Raw genomic sequence first — 8,362 nt, forward strand, 5'->3', positions numbered from 1 at the left:
CAGCGTTCTGTCGCTTCTGGATCCCAAACTTTGGACTGATAGCAAGGCCTGTAAAGGGACAGATGTGGAGCCCCTGATCTGAACCACAGACTGCCAAAATGCCTTTGAAAAACTGAAGCAGAGTCTTATGACTGCTCCTGCTTTGGAGATGCCTAACTCCCAGAAAGAATTTAAATTGTACATTCATGAAAAACAAGGAATGAGCCTTGGAGTCTTAGTACAGGTGCTGGGAGACATCGCACGGCCAGTGGCATGCTTGTCAAAGCCACTGGACAATACCGTGAGAGGATGGCCCCCTTGCCTCCGGGCAGCAGCAGCTACTTGTGCATTGTTACTAAAGACTGTGTCTACTTTCAGTCCTGCCACCCTGTTACCAGCCAAACAGAATGAGCCTTTGCAGCATGACTGTGTAGAGGTTCTGGGGGCTGTCTCTCCCAGCAGGATGGATCTGTCAGATCAGTCGATGCCAGGGCCAGACTGGGATCTTTTCACTGACGGGAGCAGCGTTATAGACAATGGATGACAAAAGGATGCGTATGCGATGGTCACGGACTGAGCTGATTGCTTTGACCATAGTTCTTCAGTTACCCAGAGGACAAAAGGTAAACATTTACACAGACTCTAAATATGCTTTTATGGTCGTGCATGCTCGTGGGAAGGAAAGGGGCTCCTGACTGCAGAAAATAAGGATATTAAGTACGTTACTGAAATAATGGCCCCGATACAGGCCATGGCTGAGCCCAAGCGGGTGGCCATCCTGCACTGTCCTGGTCACCAAACAAGGGAGACATTTATGTTGCAAAAATAAACAAGGCCACTGAAGGTGATCTTGGGGCCTTGACACCCTGGCTAGATTTAGATCCCCTTTAAAGCTAAAGACTGGGGCTCTGGCATTTGGGATGGCACAGATATATGGAGACGGGATTCTCATGGACTCGTTCTCCTACCCAAAGCCTTGGTTCGGCCTCTTATGAGGCACCTATGTGAATGCACACAGTCAGGGCGTGATGCCTCTGGTGGGACCTCATTTAAGAGGACCCCATTTGCAACAAACTCTATATGTGCTCGAAACAATCCAAAGACAGAAAAGCGACCTGCTGCACCCCGACAGGAGTGCGACCTCCCCGCACCCCGAGGACCCCGACATGTGCGGACTCACCCTTTCGATGATTGGCAATGTCATTCGAATGCCTAAACTTGTATTAGTAGATACCTTTTCAGACTGGGTAAAAGCTTATCCTACTCAAATGGAGAGAGTGTCTGAAGTTACCAGAATCCTTCTGAAGGAAATCACTCTGATTTGGGCCCCTACCAGGAGCTGCTGGCCCAGGATAGGGCCTTCTCCAAGTTCCTGAGTGTGTGCGCCAGCGCAGAGCAGGACCAGGCCTCGGAGTTTGATGGGATGACGGCATCAGCAGGCCAGGGGAAGAGGCCAGGCAGATGGAGAATGGCATGCTGGTGATGGACGCCGGGGGCAGGCAGCTCGGCAGCTCATCCTCCTGCCGCAGGGATGTCACAGGCACCACAGCAGCACAGCCGAGCTGCAGAAAGCCAGGGCCAGGCAGGAAGAGACCCGGAAGTTGATGGAGGCAGACAAGGCTCAGACAGGGAAGGTGAAGCTGTCCATGTCCTGGGACTACATGAAGGCCATTGGACTGTGCCTGTCCTTCCTGAGCATCTTCTCTTCTGTGTAACGACGTTGCTGTCCTGGCTTCTAATTACTGGCTCAGTCTCTGGACAGACAACCATTGCCAACCGGATCCAGGAGCACACTCCAGGGCTCTGGGCTGTACTCCTCTTCCGGAATGCCGTTTCCACTCCCCTTTCTTCAAGCTTGCCAGGATGGGCTTCTCTTGCAATATGCGTGCTCATGACAACTCCAGCCCATAGCTGTCTCACTTTAAAAATCCTTCCAGAGCTTGTGGTCTGCCCTGCACTCTGGCATTGTCCACTGCAATTCTCCAGTTGTATTACACTTTCAATACTGAAAGGGAGAGATTCAGGTTGGGGTGGAGGTGAGACATGAACACCATTTTCAAATACCTGAGAGGCTGCTGCATGGGGAAGGGTCTAGACCCTTTTGTGTGACTCCCTCTGAAAGAACAACCAAGGGAGCCATGGGGGGACATATTAGGGAGGCAGTATTTGTGATTTAAGGGAGTAGCTGTCACTACAATGGGGTGGCTGGCTTTAGGATGGGCTGCCTCGTGAGGCAGAAAGCTCCTGGTTGCTGGAAGTTGCAAGGAGAGGCTGCTTCTAGTGGTGGAAGTTCCCTAGATAACCTCGTTCTCTGGTCTCTAGAATTCGAAGGTACTTGTCTCCCAAGTGAGGGAGGCAGCGTGCCGAGTGCAAACAGCACCCTTGAGTTTCTTTGGACCCCCACGTGGCTGCATATAGAGCAGGCACCCAACATCGACTAACAGGGTTGCCCTTCATGGCTGCAGATGCTCCTTGCTAACTCTCTCTGGAGCAGACTGCCAGGAAAAGGGCTTGCTTTCTGTCTGGCAAATTTCTCCAACACGCTGTGCATGGTCTTGCCTCTCAGCCTTTGCATAAACTGTTCCCGCTGCCTGGAACACCCTTTCCACCCACTTTCCTGTCTAATTCCTGTTCATTCTTCAGACCTCTTCTCAAGTTCACTTCCTCCAGGAAGCCTTCCCTGTGTGAGCTGCTCACCTGGTTGCATTAGGAGCCCAGCGCTGTGATCCCGCCTCCTAGTGTGTATGGCACAATATTTTCCATTTCCCACGTTGCTGACTCCAGGGACAAGGCCTGCAACTCGCTCTCCTTGGTATCTCAGTGTCCAGCAGGAGCCAGCACAGAGCAGTACTTGGCAGTATTTGCTGAGTGAACGAGTGTGCTGGGGGGAGCTGGCCAGGGCTTTAAGACTGTAGGGAACATCCCCAAGCTATAGAAAAAGCGCATTCTACAATGACAAATACTCAGGATTGTGACCCACTCTCACCCCTTCTCTCAACACCCAAGGATGCCAGAACCTTTTCCGCAGAAGCAAGAACATCAAAAGGCAGTGGGCTGTTTACTGGAAGTCTTCAGGGGCTTTGGGAATGCTGTCTCCATGGTTGCCGACTCAGCATCAAGGAGCCTGGAGGGGTCCCTGATCATCCTGGACAGGATGGACAAGGAATGAAGTCTGAGAATCAGACTCCAAGGCGTGGGCTGTGTCAATCAGGGACATTGACTAGATGTCCTGGATCAGGAGCCTGGGACTGGGTCCAAATCTGCACCTGACTCCAGGTGATCACGAGTAGGTCTTGTCCCCTCTCTAGGCCTCAGTTTCCCTGTCTGTAAAGGAGGCTTGGCCTAGAAGACCCCTAAGGGCCCTTGGAGCTTGAATGCCCTCTGCTCCTATGTCACTTTGGGGTTAGAAACCTCCCCTGACATCCCAGAATTCCCTCCATGACTATTGTCACTCACACAGCATCAATTTGTCTTAGCATTTTATTGACTCTGCTTATAATTTCAGCTCTCTCTTGGGAGTTTGAAGTTCCAGAAGCTTATTGCATGCTTATAAGGCATGTATAAGGCATGCTTCTTCATAAAAACATTAAGAGGATCCTGTGTCTCAGGCCAGGATGGAGGGGACAGTTTCATACACTCTCTGGGAGCCAGAGGAAGTGGAAGGAACACGGGCTCCAGGCAGACAGACAGAGCTAGAACCCTAACTCTGCCACTTCCCGCTGCGTGCAGGGTGCTTAACCTCTCACCTTCAACTTTCTCATCTACAAACCGGAAGTATTAGTAACAGTCTTTACTCCTCCGTGTTGCTGGGCTGCTGTCTCTGGACAGTTTCTGAGAAAGAGGCCTCATGCAGCAAGCATCCTCTGTTATGCAACGAGGAACCAAGGACCATGTTTGCGGCAAACACGTGCGAAAACCTGGCCTCCTGGCGTGCAGGTGCAGGGATGGAGGGAGTGGCGATAAGGACAATGTTAAAGGTTCCCTTAGCAGTTTGAGTTGCCAGTTGTTTCTGAGGCCAAATTCTAGGGTTGGGGAAGTTAATGGCATTGCATCCCACAGATTAGGCCTCCAGGCTGGGTTAGAATTAGTTAGAGGCAGGGATTCCATGAATGGGCCTGTTGCTCAGAGATGGGATCGTGCTGGCTCTAAGCCTCTGTTGGAATTTGGCTTCCCAGATGGCCCATTTAGTGCCCAGAGAAACTGAGGCTTAGAGTGGGCTGGGATATTCCTCCTCCTGAGGCACTGACACCCAGAGAGGGGCCTCCCACCGCCTGCTGATGGTTTGCCCACCAGGACAGTGTATTCCACGGGACGCCCGCCTTCCCCTTTTAATTCACTTAAAGAGACAGTTAGAAAAAAAAAGAAGACTCTTGACAGGTTATAAAAAGCTGTCACACCTCCGTGTCTTGTCTCATCACATGCCAAGGGTGGGGCTCCCTGGGCTGGAATGGGTCCAGCACCAACCAGTATCTCTTAAGGAATTGACTCATGCAACTGACTCACTCATTTAGATACAGCTACAACTTCCCGTCTGCTTTTTTTTTTCTAGGAAAAGCACTCTGAACCCTCATCCCTTTAGCCCTACTTGTGCCTGCGGGAATGAGCTCAAGGAAGGCGCAGGCCAGCAGCCGTGAATCAGGTCCTAACTCATATGAGAGACACTGAGCTACAGAATAATAGTCACAGAGGGTTAAGGTCCTGTTTTCTCTCCTGCTCACCCACCTCCCCGCCGTGTCGCTCGCTGAGCAGCACCAACCCCCTCAGGGGAGGACAGTCACCATGTGCGACAGGAAGTTCGGATGTGGGATGTATCACTGATGCAAGGTCTCCAGCCCCCTTATGGGTCCATCAGCCACAGCGGCCACTTACTGACTCCCATTCGTATGTCGATTCACTCGTTTATTCTTTCATTCATTTATTCAAGTCCGAGCTTCCACCCCATGCCAGGTGCTGGTGCCAGGAGGAAAAACAGTCCCTTTCCTGAAGGAGTTCTCAGGATGTGACATCCATCACCCCAACCATTCCCTCTCCTGGGAGGAACGTGCCCAGCAGCCCTGCCATCCCACCACTGCCCAGAAGGTGGCAGCAGACAGGCCAGGAGAAGCTCGCAGGTGATCCTGCCCAGCAGGTAGGGGAGGGAGGTGGCTGCCAGTCACCTGGACAGGAAGTTCTGCCCTATTTTCTGGAAAGGGCCTACCACCCATCCGTTCAAGCAGGCAGATACCCAAACCTGGCCATGATCTTTGATACCCACTGTCCCAGCGTGGACTGGAAAGGACATTTGGTTACAAGTACTAGAAGGCCCCTGGTGTCAGGGAGGAAATATAATTTCTCCTCGACCCTCATAAATTCGTAGTTAGGACAGGCCTCTGTAACAAAAGAGAGGTTAACAAGAGGAAAACAAGCAAGTGTATCGATGTGTGCGGTGACATCGCACAGGAGAACCCGCAGTGAAAGGTAACTCAAAGTGGCGGCTTAGAACTATGCCGTCCGGAGCACCTTCAGCAAAGAACAATGCATTTTAGAGAAGTGACAACACAAAGGAAAGCAGGTTTAGGCTTCCAAAGGCCAGAAACTCTGGGAAGGTAAATACATGGAAGTTAACGGAGGAAGGTTGGTTCTAGATTCCTTTGGTGCCGTCTCTGAGCTAAGAGTTGTCTCCAGGAGAGAATAATTTCTATCCTGTCTCTAGGCAGAGAGCAGGGAGTTTATAAGCGCTCTTCCTTCCTCTGTTTGCTGCTGCTTAATTGCCTTAGCTGAAAAATATTTATGGCAAAGAGGCGTAATTTGGGGTGAAATATTCTGGTTTCCTTCACTGGTAAAGCCAGGATGCAGGCAAGCCGAGGCCAGGAATGCAGCAGGACTAGGGAAGGGGCTGGAACCAGGTTTGTCACTTTTCATCTCAGCATCTCACGTGGCAGCCCCTTTCTTGTCTATTCTGCAGACTGGACTTTCCTGTTCCTCAGGGTGGGAAATGTGGCCGTAGCAGTGGTAGCAGCGTGGAGCGTACCTGTCCCCAGCCCAGCCAGCCAGGAAGACTTCTGAATTCCAGGGAAAGGGACTTGTTGGATCAGCTCGGCCTGGGTCTAGCCCCTACCTTGGGACCAGTAAATGGTAACAACTGCAGACACAATGCTAGACAGTCACCATGGGGCCCTGGAGAGTTGTGGAAAGCTGGGAGACCTTCCCACACAGAGAGCTACTGGAACGAATTTGCAAGGCCAGGCATACAGGTGCTGTTCAGTATCCTTCCACGGACCACGGCTGCCATTGGGTACGCTGCCAGGGCGGTGAGCACACGACTCCAGCTTTGCTGTGACAGGCGATCCTCGTCGGAGACCCTACCCCAGCCCACAGCACTCACCTCTCTGTGCACTCAGCTTGATGGTTTCCACCCGCAAGTACCTGCGACTCTGCCTCAGGGAGCAGCCTCTACACAGGACTGATGGGAGGTCGTGGCTAGACTGCCCGGCTCCTGCCCCTGGCAGGGGGAACAGATCTGAAGTGTGTCCCGCACGGACTTCCAAGGCTCCTCCAGCAGGGACCTGTTTCGTCACGCACCTTGCCTTCCCTGTCTTGCTGCCCCACTCCCCACCAGCTCACCTGGAATCACTGTACTGCTTTATACCCCCACACCGCCGCGTCTGCTGCTGGGGACCCACCCCAAGACCCCTGTAGTTTTAACAGCTAGGTTTCCCAAATGCCTAGTGAGCAGCCTTTGAAAGACAAGAGCATACACTTTTCCATTCAGTCACTTTTTTCTCCAAAAATAGAGCTCTTTATTTAAACAGTTTATAGTAAACGCCAACAAGCATGAGGATAGTATTCAAACATGATATAAACGTAGAACAATATTAGAAATAAATACAAATATGTAAGAACAACATACAAGCTTCTCAGTACTCTAAAGCATTTACATGTTGTTTTAACCTGAGACACGACTCACTTTTCACCGGATGTGCTTCCAGTGCGGGCCCAGCCCACACTACGCGGTTGCCACCCGGCGTGTGCGTGGAAGGGCTTTGTAAACAGTTAAGTGCTGAGCACGCCAGACAAATTATTATATTGATTATCATGCCCTTTCCCAACACTTCCCTAATGTTTCATTGTTCGTTAAACTTTGAAAAACATTCAAAGTCGACAAAAATAACAAAGTTTAAGATTAGAAATAAAGCGGTGATTTCATACAAGCCTAAGGCAACAGTGATGATAGCTTTTACTTTTTTGAAATTACCTCCACGAAGCAGCTCAGCTGAGTCCCAGAAAGAACATCAGCCTCGGACTGGCCCTAAGCCACAGGCTTCCCCAGATCCACGGTTTCAGTTTTTCTTCCTCTTCTGGGCTCAAGGGTGGGGACAAGCATTGCAGGGAAACCCCCTGGGGAGACGTGCCCATCTGTGTGTGTGTGTGTGTGTGCGTGTGTGCACGCGTGTGTATGCACGAGTGCACACATGCCTCAGCAGCGCTGAAGGCCTCCTGCCAGCTTAGTGACCCTCGGAAACCCTGGCTGAGATCTTCATACTTTGTTGACATGGCCAAGAGGTCAGGGCTTGGCCTGGCTGGGCAGAGACCAAAGACCTCACCCTTGAGGACACACACAATAAGTCATTAGGGCATTGCTGGGCGACCTGGGGCAAGTGTCTTTGCCACTCTGGACCTCAGCTGCTTCATTTGAAACAAGATCGGCATTCAATTAAAAAAGTGGTTTGCTAACTTTTTCTTTAGCAGCGGAACCCTAAACAACCTCAGCGCAAGGCCACTGTATGTAATCAGGGCACAGTGAGGCTGCTCTGGTTGGAGTGGGGGGTCCTGGAGCCCCGCGGTTCCCCCTGCAACTGAAACCCACGGCCTATTGGGCACATGGTTTGAGAACCCCTGGACCAGATGCCTTAAGACGCTTTTCCAGATCTGTCATTTAATGCCATATCCTCACGGTGTCCTCAAAACAACACAGCTCTGTGGGTAAAATGGCTAAGAAGATCCTTTCTTTACAAATGGAGAAACGTAAGTCCTGGCAGGTCAAATGGCCACAGAACAAACAAACATCTCAGTCCTATGGGTGAAAACTCAGCTATGCTCATCCATATACAGGTGGGTGTAGGTTAACTGAGGACGCATCACCACCCCGAGGTAAGGACAGTCACCTGTATCCACAAGACACTGGTTCCTCGTAACTAGAAGGGGTGGGACTTCTTCCCAACCACAGAGGTCAACTGCAGAGTGTAAAGTGCTGCCCAAAACAGGACTGCAGGCCCAGAAGTCCACTCCCTGCCCACCCCAACAAATCAGGCCCCTGGAAGGTGGACCGCTTGGTTCCTTCCTTGGGAAGCACTTTCCCACGGCTGGGTAAAGGGAGAGGGATCCTGGTTCCCCTCGGCTGGGG

This window comes from Propithecus coquereli, unplaced genomic scaffold (assembly GCF_000956105.1).
Source record: "Propithecus coquereli isolate 6110/MARCELLA unplaced genomic scaffold, Pcoq_1.0 Scaffold341, whole genome shotgun sequence".
Taxonomy (NCBI): Eukaryota; Metazoa; Chordata; class Mammalia; order Primates; family Indriidae; genus Propithecus; species Propithecus coquereli.